At 37.8% G+C, this 15,256-nt stretch overlaps 1 long non-coding RNA gene and 2 gene segments (V, D, J or C); 2 read left to right on the forward strand and 1 right to left on the reverse strand.

Moving 5' to 3' along the window:
- LOC113655548 overlaps positions 1-15,256 on the reverse strand; it is a 163,044-nt gene that overhangs the window by 79,925 nt on the left and 67,863 nt on the right.
- The window catches only part of LOC125141311, a 163,138-nt gene that overhangs the window by 78,543 nt on the left and 69,339 nt on the right, over positions 1-15,256 (forward strand).
- On the forward strand, positions 5,928-7,566 carry LOC125141455. Its single transcript, XR_007140834.1, has 3 exons — positions 5,928-5,974; positions 6,301-7,069; positions 7,415-7,566. It is a non-coding gene; the product is annotated as an uncharacterized LOC125141455 (long non-coding RNA).

The raw sequence follows: 15,256 nt of genomic DNA on the forward strand, positions 1-15,256 counted from the left end.
CACACACACACACCACACACACACACACACACACCATATGTACAAATTATTTCACATTATTAATGGTGTTTGCAAAGCAACATTCTTATTATCTTGCCAGACAATAATTCGGCGCGTAACTTGTCCCGCAGCTTTTGTCTTAGACCCATGAATGAGGTGTCAAATTGACCGGCTCATTGAGGAGAGGTGTGCTATGACTTTTATAAACGATCCAACCAACGATGTTCGCACAGCGGACGGAAAAGTGGCCAAAAAATCAAATCCCATAGAAATGAATGGGAAATTCCTAAAATTCCTTTAAGCTCTCAAACACGCAGCGTGCACAGAGCTCAGGCACGGCTTCTCTTCTATGTTCTCCTAGTGACTGTAGATGTAAAGGAGACTCTCAATCCATGTAACTATCAACTCCTCACTATCAATCCAATTATTCCAAAAGTATTGGCCCCCAGTCAATACATTTTCCACCTCTCTATCTATCTATCTATCTATCTATCTATCTATCTATCTATCTATCTATCTATCTATCTATCTATCTATTGTTCGTTCAACATTAAGAATTGCATGTACTGTTATATGCAGTATAATAATAAGTAGAATCCCATAATGTCTGTAGTATTCACATGAAATGTCCAAAACCTCAGTAGACACTTTTCTCCAAAAGTATTGGCACCCCACCAGGTATTCACGTGATGTCACGTGTAGCCAAGCCCCCAAAATAAGCGATATCAAAAAGCTAGGCAAAGAAAGGCAAGTTTATTTGTATAGCATATTTCATACACAGAGGTCATTCAAAGTGCTTTACATAGAAATTAGAAAAACAATTTATAAGAGAGAAAAAAATATGTAAAAATAAGAGACACACGATAAAATCATAATAAAAACAAAGAACAATTAAAGAAAATAAATGTGATTTTAATAAAAACAATTTAAAAAAAGGTAAAAAAAGAATAAAACAGGAGGTAAACATGATTTGGATAAAAGTGTGCAGTCAGGGTTGAAGCAGCACAGCGCTCATTCAGTAAATGCAGAGTTAAACAGATGTGTTTTTAATCATGATTTAAAAGTGTCTACTGTTGAAGCACATCTGATCTCTTCTGGAAGCTGATTCCACCTCTAGGTGGCGTAATAACTAAATGCTGACGCACCTTGTTTTGAGTGAACCCTTGGTATCTCTAACTGACCTGATCCTAATGATCTGAGTAATCTGCTTGGTTTATATTCAATTAGCATATCTGTCATGTATTTCAGTCCTAAGCCATGAAGTGATTTATAAACCAGTAACAATACTTTAAAATATATTCTAAATGTAACTGGAAGCCAGTGTAAGGACCTGAGGACTGGAGTGATGTGCTCAGATTTTTTGTTCTGGTCAGAATTCTGGCTGCAGCGTTCTGTATGAGCTGCAGCTGTCTAATGGTCTTTTTGGGGATCCCAGTATAGAGTTCATTGCAATAATCCACCCTGCTGGTGATGAAAGCATGAACAAGTTTTTTCTAAGTCCTGTCTTGAGACAAAACATCTAATTCTGGCTAGATTTCTGAGATGGTAGTAAGCTGATTTGTTTATTGCTTTCACATGACTACTGGAATTAAGGTCAGACTCTAAAATTACACAAAAATTTTCTGACTTTTTTTGTGTCTTTAGACCCCTAGAGTCAAGGTGTGTGTTAACCTTGAGAGTTTCATCTTTATTTCCGAATACAATGACTTTGGTTTCGTCTTTGTTTACCTGGAGGAAGTTTTGACGCATCCGACTGTTAATTTCATCAATGCACTTACATAGAGAGTCAATGGGGCTGTAGTCATTAGGGACAGGGCTAAGTATATCTGGGTGTCATCTGCATAGCTGTGGTAAGCAATTTGGTTCTTTTTCATTATTTGACCAATTGGGAGCATATACAAATTAAAGAGAAGCGGTGCAAGAATTGAGCCCTGTGGGACTCCACATGTCATGGATGTCCACTCAGATTATGGTTACCTATGCTCACATAGTAACCTCTCCCTTTTAGGTATGATTTAAACCATTTGAGGACCATCCCAGAAAGCCCTACCAAGTTTTCCAGTCTATGTAAGAGTATGGTGTGATCTACTGTGTCAAAGGCAGCACTAAGATCTAGTAGCACCAGCACTGATATTTACCTGAATCAGAGTTTAAGCGAATATCATGTATTATCTTTATGAGCACTCTCTCTGTGCTATGATGCTGGCGGAAACCAGATTGAAAATTGTTCAGATAGCCATTCGAGTTTAAGAATTTGTTCAGCTGATTGAAAACAACCTTTTCAATGATCTTTCCTATAAAAGGAAGATTAGAGATTGGTCTGTAGTTGCTAAGTATGGTTTTGTCTAGGTTACTCTTTTTAGGAGAGGCTTAACAACTGCCGTTTTTAGGGACTCTGGAAAAGTGCCTGTGAGCAGAGAGGTATTTACTATTTTTACGAGGTCAGTTTCTAAGCAGTTAAGTACCTTTTTGAGAAAGAATGTGGGGAGGGTGTCAAGGCTGCAAGTTGGTGCTTTAGATATTGTACTGTTTATTCCAGGGTTTTTATATATTATGTCAAATTCTGATTGAATGACAAATTTTTGAGGTTGTTGTAGTGATGTCTGACTGACCACATTACAATATGAGGCCGTTAAACAATAGACAACGACTAGCACCAGGGAAGTGAACAAACAGAGTAGATATAACAAACAGGAACCAATCACCAAGCAGAGACAATCAGTGACTAAGACACACACCCGAGGGAAGGAATGAGTTCAATGAGTGTCCATGGCAACAAACAAGTGGGCGGGGCAAATAATTAACAGCAGGGCAAACAGCAGACAGAAACAGGGCAAAACACAGACAGACTCATTACAATTACTCTTAGCAATCTCTGACTGAAGAAGGTGTATACCGTTAGCTCCTACGTGGAAAACTACCTATGCTTGTCTAAGACCCTAGATTACCTGCTTCACCAGCGCACTGGCTCCCAGAATACACCTAACCAGTGCTGCTGGAGCTCCTAAAAGCTTAGCTAAATTCACATGCTTTAAGATAAAGTATCCTATAACCAGACCCCTTTCATGGTATCTTAGCGTGTGCTTCACTGAGGAGGGCAAAACTGTTAGACATGTGAAGCGGAGAGGAGTGGTGCTCCGAGAGCAAGCTTTAGCTTTGGCTTTGCGACTACACCCCCGATCACTTTAGGTGGACTTTTAATTTGTGTTTTTTACTTGTTCTGTAACTACTTATGCAGCTTGGTCTGTAGAAATGGCATTTTGTTCTTTTGTATAATGTGTATGTGGAAGAATGACAATAAAGCTTGAGTTGATTTGAAAATACCAACAAATAATCACTCCATTTAGCTTATATAAACTTTTAAAGTCCGCAAACACTTTGAGGATCATGTTTATTGACGAGTCCTTTAACAAAGTCCAGCCACTCGAGTTCTCTGTGATGAAGGTGGATCAGGACTTTGTGCGCTATAATACAGATTAGGTCACCAACAGGACACAGTGCATAAGGCATTACAGCTCCTTGTCAGATGTGGTGATGAGCAGCACTTTTACACCCCAGGAAACAGTACTGCACCGTTCTTGTTCACCCTCTACACTGTCCTTAGATTTGTTTAGGCTTTATATCAGATGATAAGAATGCTTCTAAGTCTTAGACTATTTTTCTGCAGCAACATTGAAGATCTTGCAAGTGTTCAACATTGAAAAGAACGTGATGAATGAAGCTTCATGACTGATTCTGTCAGTGTTAGTGTTAAGTCAGAATGAGGTAGATGGAGAGAGCAGTGAGGTGGAAGTGAGATTTACATGAACAGGACTGAAGAGTTTCATTTCTCCCAGAATAGAGCAGAAAGTTCACCAGATGTTCAACTTCCTTCAGTCAAACTCACTGAAGCACAACACACAGCACTGAATCTACAGCTAATCCCACTCTCTCATCACACTGATCATCACTATTAACTGGAATAAAAGAACAAACAACGTCCAAAACTCAGCTTTATTTCAGCAAAAACTACAGGAAGAGCAACAGGACAGTGAACAGAGTAAAGACAGAAATGTCAGCATTGTGTAGAACTGAAACTCTATTTAGGATGGATGATAAGCAGCTCTATGTTAAACTCTATCTTGGATCCACTAGCCTTCACACTGACTCTTTCTGAACGTGACTGGATGATTGGCGTTGTTATGGGAGACCTTACAGCTGAACTCCACCCCCTTTTCCCAGAGGTCTTTGCTGAGGGTCAGGGTGCTGCTGCGGCTGTAACGGCCGTACTTCTCTTCTTCAGCGCTGGTCAGAACCCCGTTCTTCACCTCGGAGCCGTCCACTGTCCAGCTCACCAGCGCCCCCTGTGGAGAGTAGCCAGACAGCAGGCAGAGCAGCGATGACGATCCTTCAGACGTCTGCAGAGGGACGGAGGGAGCAGAGACACGGAGGGAGCTGTGGGACCAGCTGGAGAGGAGAAACACACACACACACACACACACACACAACACACACACACACACACACACACAAGTTATAAAGGATTCTGAAATATTTCTGTAACTTTGTGGAACTGACTGATCTTACAGAGTAATAAAGTCTAATAAAGTCTGACTTCATGACTGAGTTTCATTGAGTACTTTATTATTATTGGACCTCAGTTTCAGTGCAGAGACAAAACAAACATGTTCCACACTGTCATTTATCTGGAAAAATCATTTCTCATAACAAGTCTTATTACTTTATAGTTCAAACCTTCAGCATATTTAACTGCAGCAAATCCAAATGGAGCTGATTACAGAAATATTCATTGTTTAACACAAACACACACAGCAGCTTTCATCTGGATTTGACATCAGCACAAAGTCACTATATTTATTAAATGTTTATTATAGAGTAACTGCAGAGTTATTGCATGTTGAATATATAGCAAGTGTGTCATTATTACATATTTAACATCAATTATTGTGTATTTGTTGAATGTTGAAGAACATTTATATGGGATCTGTTCTGATACTGAAATGTTTTCCTCAACACAGCATAATAATACACAATAACATCAATGATGTCATTCTAAACATAAATCATCTAGTTTAAGTTTATTTCTTCATGGAATTAGTAATGAACTAAACTGGTTTAGTTTTAAAAGAAGAAAACACACTTACTGTTCACAATGAGTTTGGAGTCCCTCCACCAAAAGTGCAACCACAGTGATACATTCTAATGAAACCATCGTACAAAAACCTCCATCACACTCTAGTGCACACACACACACACACACACACACACACACACACACACACACACCCACACACACACACCACACACACACCACACACACACACACTTTGCATTGGTGGCCCATGCTTCAGTGCTCTGTGAGTGTTTATAGCCCTGTGACTTTAACACTTCATGACTGAGAGCTGCGAGCAACTTCACCCACAGCAACCATGACTTTGATCAGCGTCTTCATCTGCACACTGGCCCTCTGGACTCAAGGTGAGAGTTTAACATCAACTCACAGCCTCACACACTTCATTTCATACTAATTCTACACCACTTTAGAGCACAGAAACACAATCTATGTTCTCTTCAGGATCCAGAGGTCAGGTGACTGTGACTCAGACTCCTTCAGTGCAAACTGTTGCTCCAGGAAACACAGTCACCATCAACTGTAAAACCAGTAGCAGAGTGTATGATGGTGACTATCTACACTGGTACCTGCAGAAACCTGGAGAAGCTCCTAAACTCCTGATCTACAGAGCTACTCGCAGACAGTCAGGGATTCCAGATCGTTTCAGTGGCAGCGGATCTAATACTGACTTCACTCTGACCATCAGTGGAGTCCAGACTGAAGATACAGGAGATTACTACTGTCAGAGTGCACATGTGATCAGTAGTAACTGGGTGTTCACACAGTGTTAGAGCGTCGTACAAAAACCTCAGTCAGTGAGACTGCACAGAGAAACACTGCTGCAGCTGGGAGTGACTGCAGGTGCTGAGGGGGAGGATGTGATACAGCACAATGACACACACTGTGGACCAGAGAAAACACACTACACTAACTCTCTAATGCACACACACACACACACACACACACACACACACACACACACACACACACACACACACACATACACATACACATACCATAAGTACAAATTTTTCCACATTATTATTATTATAACAGTGTTCATAGTGTTATCAATATAAACTTTGTGATTCTTTAATACCCACATTAGGACTTTATTAAGTTAACTTTTGTTATTCATTAACAAACTATTGAAGAATAATTAACTCTATATAAAATTTTTTAACCAGTGTAAACCAGAGAATTTGACCAATCACCTCCTGCTCCAGTTCAGAGTTTGACCAATCCCACCTGAGGACTGTTCCACAGAACAAGCTCTGAATTCTCTTCTTTTCGGCACAAGTTGCACATGCGCAGCATCTCGAGCGCGTCTTCTCAGACACGGGCGCACTGAGCGTAGGCATCGGCGCACAAATTGCGCAGTCGAGACGCAGTGGTACTCTCGATGCATTACAGGTGATGCCGTGTTAGAGTGCAGGAAAAAGTTTGTGGAGCTGTACGTGTGCTCCACTGTTCCTCTGTAGTCGTAGAGATTGTTAAAGAAGACTACAGGATGTTAAATATATAATCTGAATGCCACTAGTTTCTTCCCATCAGTAATATTTGTACAATGGTGTTCAGTAACTACTGTGATGGTTAATTATTGATTGTATTAAGCATCTGTTTCTTAATAATTCAGTGCACTATGCAGTATGTTGTTTCAGTTACGTATTGGGAGGTAAGACTAATGATTCTGTACGGTGTCTGTTGTACCAGTTGGCTAATGTTTGTGCTAGACATGTCATGTTATGATTATTATGTGTTAAGCAGTTGTTTCTTTATTTCATTCCTAGAAACTACCTCGCACACATGACCCTGTGTGTAATGGTATTCTTGCGTAATAAATGGTTAAACTCTATCTGATGACTCAAACTCCCTGACCAGAGTTCTGCGGCGGTCAATAACACAATCACCAGTAACAGCGGGCAATCCGCAACAAGTACTGTCACTGCTGCCAGGGTGAGTGTGAAAAAACAGCTGACTGTAAATGTGGAACTTTATTTTATTTCAATTCACAAGACACTTGAAGTTAATGTAATAAGAAGTGAAATAATTAGCAGTAAATTATTAGTCATTATTAATCATTTTAATTTAATAATTAATCTGTAAATTGAACAGATTTATAAACAGTGTAGTTTTGTCATGTTGAAATGTGCTTTAATCTCTTCTTAATGTGACTTTTTTCTGAAATAAAATTATAATTAGTGAAATAAAGACTGTCTCCGCTGTTTAATGTGTGATGTTGAACTCTAACATAAATGTATTAAGTAACAGAAGAATGTTCAGTAAAAGTCTGTCTCACAGCCCTGCCCTCTGATTGGTCCACGGTGACAGGATGCAGCACATCAGGGAGTTTCTCCTTCCTAATCCTGCTTCTACTGTGCACCACTGTCATGTCACCTGCCTTGGATGGGTCGACACTTTACAGCCTTAAACTAGTGAAGTGTGTCTTGAGAATCCCAAAGTTTATTTCTATCCTGATTCTAGTCTTGTCCTGATCTGTTTAAATCACCCCTGAGGTCCAGCAGTGGCAGAGGAAATGGAGTCATCAGGACCTTCTTGCAGGTGAACCCTCTCAGGTGTCTCCAGGTAGCCCAATGGAACTGAACTACGATGCAGAATGGACAGGAACATTTGAAGAAAAATGTTTAAATCAAATCCATATACATACAGTAAGAGAGTCAGTGTTCATTCCAAGCTCTACATGGTGATATAGTCTACACTCTCTGAGTAAATGGGTCATGACCTGACTCAGGACATTGGCCTTAATGCTGGTAGTCAGGACTGAACACAGGTTTGTGTGAACAGGAAAAAAGGGAGGATTGAGCTTTATATTCATGTCCTATTAACCTTCCTCTTATGTTAGCTCTTTGTCACTATCTCTTATGTTAACGGGTCGGTTTTGAACCGTGTCCTAAATCAGTCATAAAATAGCATCAAAACAATTATTTATCATATGATTTGTTTCTTACCTCTTAGATACCATGTTAGGCTTCCTTATCCATAAAAAGATTGGTTTTACTATTTGGTGTGAATGATAAAATTAACCTCAAAGGAATTACAAAAATAAATGAAATGTTGTTTTGTTTCCTGACTATTACTGAGAGGTATTACCGTAGGACACACCTCTTAAATAAATTTGTTATATATATTTTTTTATTATTTTAATTTATTAACTATAGTAGCATCTATGGTGTTGCGGGTAAATTTGACCCATGTATTTTTAGTTCACAAAAAGTCTAAACTAAAACATTAATACAAATATAAAATGAAAAGCAGAACAATTAATAATACAAAGATAAATTAGATAGATTAGATTTGCAAGGTCAAACAAACAATCAAGCAAATCAAACCAATAGAAATCTATTTGTAACCCACACAAGGTAACTGGAGTGCAACTCTCTACTCTGCCTGCAGGTGGCACATACACCCAGGGAGTTCACTTACTGTAAAAACAAACACGCTTTTCCTCCAGTAAAGATGTTGCTAGAAAGCAAACAAGGACTGTGTGAGAGAGAGTTAAGCCGCATGGGGCAGCGAGCTTCTCAAGATACCTCTGATTGGTTTTTAGAAAGGGATAGACCATCTGAATCTGACCCTGGCGGTCAGTGGCGAGCCAACCGCAGAAGTGAACGGATCGAGAACCCGGTGTGGCCAGCCGTGGCATCTTTGGAACTAGCATCATCCTGTGCCTTCATTTGTGATACAGATAAGAACACACGTAAACCTACCCGGGTAATGAAGAGAACTTACTCTAGGAAACACACACACATCAAGAACTTCCATGGAATCTTTCTTTACTTGAGGTTTTATTTTGATTTTATTGTGCACTCAGGAAGCCGACTTAGGAAGGCAGGGGATGTAAATAATTGCCATTCATTTTGTATAATACAATTTTCAAATTTATCTGTTTTGTGTTGTCTGTTCTCTGATGACAAATTACTATTTCAGGCTCCATTGTCGATCTAGAGCTTCTGATACTAGCCCAGCTTTAATTTCTTAATACTTAACCCTCCTATTGTCCTCCTATACAAATTAGGAGCACTGAGTCAACTCGGCCTTGTCTGTTTTGACTCTTATAAAAAATGATGTACATATGATAGCCTTTTTTTTCTTCACCTTTTTAGTCTAACTTGTTTCCAAATTATATTTGTATAATAAACCTTATTTATATACAAAAATACCTCGTTCTTTAGTAAACAGAAATTTTGAATTATTTTCACGATAGAGGCACAAAAGTTGATGCTGAATTACAAGCTGGTATATTTCAAAGGAAGGAGATTGTTTTGAAACCATTTTGACCATTTTTAAAGTCAGTAAATAATAAAACCTGTTTTTTTCCAGGCCGAATTGACTTGAATGCTTATAAATCAAAAATTCTACAATTATCACTTTCATGTGAATAAAACTTTGTTTACCTACTTATGTTTTTTATTATACTTAATTTATGATCAATAAACCTTATTTTGCCATGTTTTGAGTAAAATAAGCAGAAATATTACATATTATTTTGGATAACCGCTGACTGATAAATGTCAAACATTACTCAGCATATCTCCAGGCCAAAGCTGACTGATGCAACTAAATTCATAAATAAGAGACAGGAAACAAATATGATTTGAATTAGAAAACACAACATGTGTGTGTGTGTGTTGGTGTGTGTGTGTGTGTGTGTTGTGTGTGTGTGTGTGTGTGGTGTGGTGGTGGTGTAAAGATTGTTGGTAGATGAAAGAGAAGATATTGTCCCCAGCTGGACAAATGTATATAACAGTGTGAAATATTTACAAATGATTGTTTTTGTTTTTTTGGAGATCGAATGTATTGCAATGTATAGAATAAAAAAAAAAGTCAAAAATAATCGTAGTTAATTCAAAGCATTTGTGTGTAAATTTAAATTTTGCAGAGTTGGATCCCAAAACCTACGGCCACGACAGTTTACAGATACGAGATTTTGTGTGTTTGTTCAAATACAACTCCAAAATGTACGACTATGACAGTTTACACACACAACGCTTGCTTTCACAACACCTCTTTTCACACATGAAAACGGTCTGCGAAACAACTGTCAAAAATACGTCATCACGTTCACAGGCATTACTATCCGAGGGAAGATAAATCGATTCCACGAAGTGCGCATGTGCCCCGCCCTCTTCTAAACCACTGTCTCCGAAATGGCGGGTTAGTTATCACTAATAACAGAGAGAATTTTGTGCTAACACTTTAAAATAATGGTCTGTTGGTAACGAGTGACTATGCAGGAAGTAATAGGTAGTAATAGGTAACACTGAGCTTAATACTACTAACTAATATGGAAGCAAGATGAACTAAGCAGTATAAGTAATAGCACATTTAGGACAAAGGTAATTCTTTATTTGGTATTCAATAATTACCAAATAAAATATCCTGATTAAGAACTACTTGCTATTTATGATAAAGTAATAAAGAACCACTTAATTACTAATCACAACAGTTCATCTTGCTTCCATATTAGTTAGTAGTATTAAGCTCAGTGCTAATGCAGTACTACCTATTACTTCCTGCATAGTCACTCGTTACCAACAGACCATTATTTATTTATTATTTATTTATTTATTATTTATTTATTTATTTATTTTTTTTATTAACCAAAAAGCACCAACATACCAAACTCTCGTTAGGGAACAGGATATACCGGTGTATATACACTCCAAATGTTGTCACTGTACAAAATAATCTCTTAAAAAAAGAACAAAGAGTATAGGGGGGGGGGCGCTTAAATACACAAATCAAAACGGCTAAAGAAGGTAGAAAGCAAATATCTAGAACAAGGAGAGAGCATTTTCCTTGCAATTTTAGCAGATTTGATCTTTTTCAGTGAGGAAAATAACAGTTTAAAGTCATTCATAAACCAAACAAACGAAGGCTTAGAACACCTCCACTTACTGCAATGAATATGATATTTACCCATCATAATAATCATATTGAGTAAATCAGATACTGATGAATCTGTATTGTTCATATAAAAGAGTATGTGTGACAGGTTGAAAGTAGGGATATTATCCATCTTAAGTGACAGCCAATTGTGTATCTCAGACCAGAAGCTGTTAGATACGGGGCAAAAAAGAACATGTGTTCCAGAGTCTCATCAGCCACCTCACAAAAAACACAAGGGTCTACATCAAATTTAAATCTTCTTCTAAGAATGTCAGCGACTGGATATATCTTATAGATTATTTTAAAGTGGGTCTCTTTAATTTTTGTGGAAATGGGCCATTTAATGATATTAAAATGTGATTTTTTTATGGACAATGTATCCATGTTTAGAATCTGTATACACACTCCTCTGTTGTAACCAAATAACAATACTGTATAGATTTCAAAGCATCACTAATACATTTATTATTACATTTATTGTGAAATAAAGTGCAATCATTAATAACTAAATTTGGTTGTGTTGGTAAGGGTCTTGTACTTGCATTTAACAATGTGTTTTGAATTAACTGTAATAACGGTGCAGGTATTGCTTTACATATCATATTGTATTTTCTATATGTACAGTTCAAATATTATTTGTCTAGGAAGGCTTTGTAATCCAAAAGGATACCCTTGTCATCTATCATTCACAAAACAAATCCCTTTTCATACCAATCATACCTGAACAGTGATTTCCTATTGATTATAATGACCCTATTGTTCCATAAGGTAGATCCATGAGGAGAAAAGTTATGGGTGAATATCATTTTCCAATATTGAAGAACTTGTTTGTTGAATTTTGACAACATAACTGGAATTTTGGTCACCTCAAAATCACAATGCAAAGAAAATCAAGCCCTCCTACTTGTTTAAATAGATTTCTAGGTATGTGAAACCACATAGAATCTGGTTGTGATAGATATGTTTTCAACCAGTTAATCTCGAATGTCCCAAACATTGCTTCAAAATCCAATGCTTTAATACCACCCACATCATAGTCTTTAACCAGCTGTGATTTCTTAATGTAATGAGTTTTGTTTTTCCACAGAAATTGGAAAACGATCGAATTAGCTTTCTTAACATTAACTGTAGAAACATACAGGGAGTGGCATGGAGAGATTATTTTGGAAATACCATCCGATTTAGACAGAGTGACTCCAGCGGCTCAAAGATTTCCTCGTATCTATTAACTGGTTAGAAAAGTTAATGTCTTCTCTTCTAATAGCATTTTTAGACAAAACTATTCCTAAATATTTCACTCCGCCTTTAACCTCAATTGAAGAGATGATAGAGTCCGTTGATGAGTGAATGGGAAGTAGCTCACATTTTTTAATATTAAGGGTAAATCCTGAAGCTTTAGAGAAAATAGAGACTGAATTTAGGGCAACATCAACCATGAATTTATTCTTTAAAAGGATTGCTGTGTCGTCTGCAAATTGACTAATTTTAAATTCCTTGTCAAATATTGAGATCCCATGCAAATCGGCGTTATGATTAATGAGTAATATAAGTGATTGAGTGGCCAGAATAAACAGTTTGGGAGAAATCAGGCATCCCTGCCTAATACGTAGCACTTCAAACCTAGGAGTTATACTAGGATTCAGGGACACAGAACTATATGTCAGTATAAAACATCTTAATTATTTTACAAAAATTACTCCCAAAACCTAAAAAATCTAAGATTTCAAATAAAAAAGTATGTTCAACAGAAACAAATGCCTTGTAAAAGTCAAGAAATAAAATAAAAACCATTATTTTAAAGTGTTAGCACAAAATTCTCTCTGTTATTAATGATAACTAACACGCCATTTCGGCGGCAGTATTTTAGAAGAGGGCGGGGCACATGTGCACTTCGTGGAATCGATTTATCTTCCCTCGGATAGTAATGCCTGTGAACGTGATGACGTATTTCTGACAGTTGTTTCGCAGACCGTTTTCGTGTGTGAAAAAGAGGTGTTGTGAAAACAAGCGTTGTGTGTGTAAACTGTCATAGTCGTACATTTTGGAGTTGTATTTGAACAAACACACAAAATCTCGTATCTGTAAGCTGTCGTGGCCGTAGGTTTTGGGATCCAACTCCGTAAAAAACATAATTACGTACAATAGTTTTAAATTACGCACAACTAAATAAAAATTTACACACAAATGGTTTGAACAAATGGTTTTGTATTACGTACGATTATTATTGACAGTGTTTTTATTCCATACAATGCCCAATGCTGTGTGGTGTGTGGTGTGTGTGTGTGTGTGGTGTGTGTGTGTGTGTGTGTGTGTAGCATCATTTCGGTAGAACATATTTGCCCTCTGCTAGGCAAAGGTACATCAAAAGTGAGAAATATTTACAATGTTTAGCTTTTTTTTTCTGGATGCCTAAAGAAATGCAATGCCCAATCCGTGTGTGTGTGTGTGTGTTTGTGTGTGCATATGTGTGAGCGTGTGTGTGCGTGGGTGTGTGTGTGTGTGTAGCATCATTTCGGTAGATCATATTTACAAATATTTACAAATATTTGCCTTTTTTTCTTTTCTGGAGGCCTAATGAAATGCAATGCGTGTGAAATGCAATGCGTGTGCAATGTGTGTGTGTGTGTGTGTGTGTGTGTGTGTGCTTGCGTGTGTGTGGGGGGGAGGGTGTTAGTGTGTGTTTTGGGTGCGTGTGTTAGTGGACATTTTATGTGTGCATTTTTGTGTCTGTATGTATGTTTATCGGGTTAAAAAGGGCAAAAGTGTGACCTATTGCCCCACTAAATGTGGCCGGGTCAAAATGACCCAAGCAGATCCAAGGCGCAAAGTATATATTGTTCTGAATACATAGATCAACGAAAATAGACAATTAATTTTGCTTGCAAAGTTCATAATTTGGGACAATCCTGGTAAATTTCAGGCAAATATGTGGAAGAAAACCCGTTATGACACATTAAAATCTTCCATCCGGGTCAAAAAGACCCAGGGACAATAGGAAGGTTCAATTAGTTATTAATTACATTAACCTAAGCCTGAGGTTACATATTACTTCTAAATCCAAAAAAGCCTTTGTGTGCAAAAATATGCAGGAGTATGTTTGAGTGTTTAGATGCATGTGTGGCAAAAATGACACTTTTAGTGTGTTCTTTGCAGAGATATATTTTGCAGTAGAAGCACAATATATTTGTCTTTCTGTCCTTATTGCTAGGGTAGACCTGACACTGCTTTCTTTTAGAATCAGGTGTCCTCAGTGGGTTGTGGCTGTGCTGGTTGATACAGGGCTGGTGGAGGGGGACGCAGGCAGCAGAGGTGGGAAGTAACGGAGTAAAAATACTTCCTTACTGTACTTAAGTACATTTTTCTGGTATCAGTACTTTACTCCACTATTTATTTTTCGGACAACTTTTTACTTTTACTCGTTACATTTTTACACAAATGTCTGTACTTTTTACTTCTTACATTTTCCATAAGGACTATTTAGTTTTAATATTATTTCTTCTAAATGAAAAAAAAACACAAAGTGCTTAATTAATTAACATTATTTTGTCATTTGTAAAACATCACAATAATTTTGAGTTGTTTTCAAGGAAAGAGTTGGAATCTCCCTACAGTTTGGGATATGGCCTTGGTGATACACTTGGTATACATTATATTTCCAAAGTATTGGGTCACCTGACGTTTCCTGCTATACGTGGTTGTTTTCTGATCTCATCCCTACTGAACACCTTTGAGATGAATGTGAACGCTGACTCCACCCTACCTCACCTACATCAGTGCCTGCCTTTCGTAACACTCTTGTGGCTGATGAACACAAATATCCATCTGCACAAAATTATATATATATAATTATATGTGTGTGTGTATATATAAAACATGACGTCCAGTTACCAGCATGACACTAAACAGGTAGTAGTATCGGAGTATGTCAGAGCCCATAATTCTTTACTTTAACTTGAGTAAGAGTGTAGTCACTACTTCTACTTTTACTGGAGTCTTTTAAAAATGAGTATCTGTACTTCTACTTGAGTAAAGGATGTGTGTACTTTTGCCACCTCTGGCAGGCAGTGATGCTCTTTGTGTTGCTGATGGCGTGGATGTGGTGCTAGGTGAACTCTGTAGCTGTCTGACCAAGGCCGCGCGGCTGGGTCTCGGGGCAGCCGTTCCCTTCACTCAATGTGTGACTTGACAATGGAAATTCCTACGTTCTCAAGAAAAATTCTTTGCTTGTTTTTT

Source organism: Tachysurus fulvidraco, chromosome 1, assembly GCF_022655615.1.
Source record: "Tachysurus fulvidraco isolate hzauxx_2018 chromosome 1, HZAU_PFXX_2.0, whole genome shotgun sequence".
In the NCBI taxonomy this organism is placed as follows: domain Eukaryota; kingdom Metazoa; phylum Chordata; class Actinopteri; order Siluriformes; family Bagridae; genus Tachysurus; species Tachysurus fulvidraco.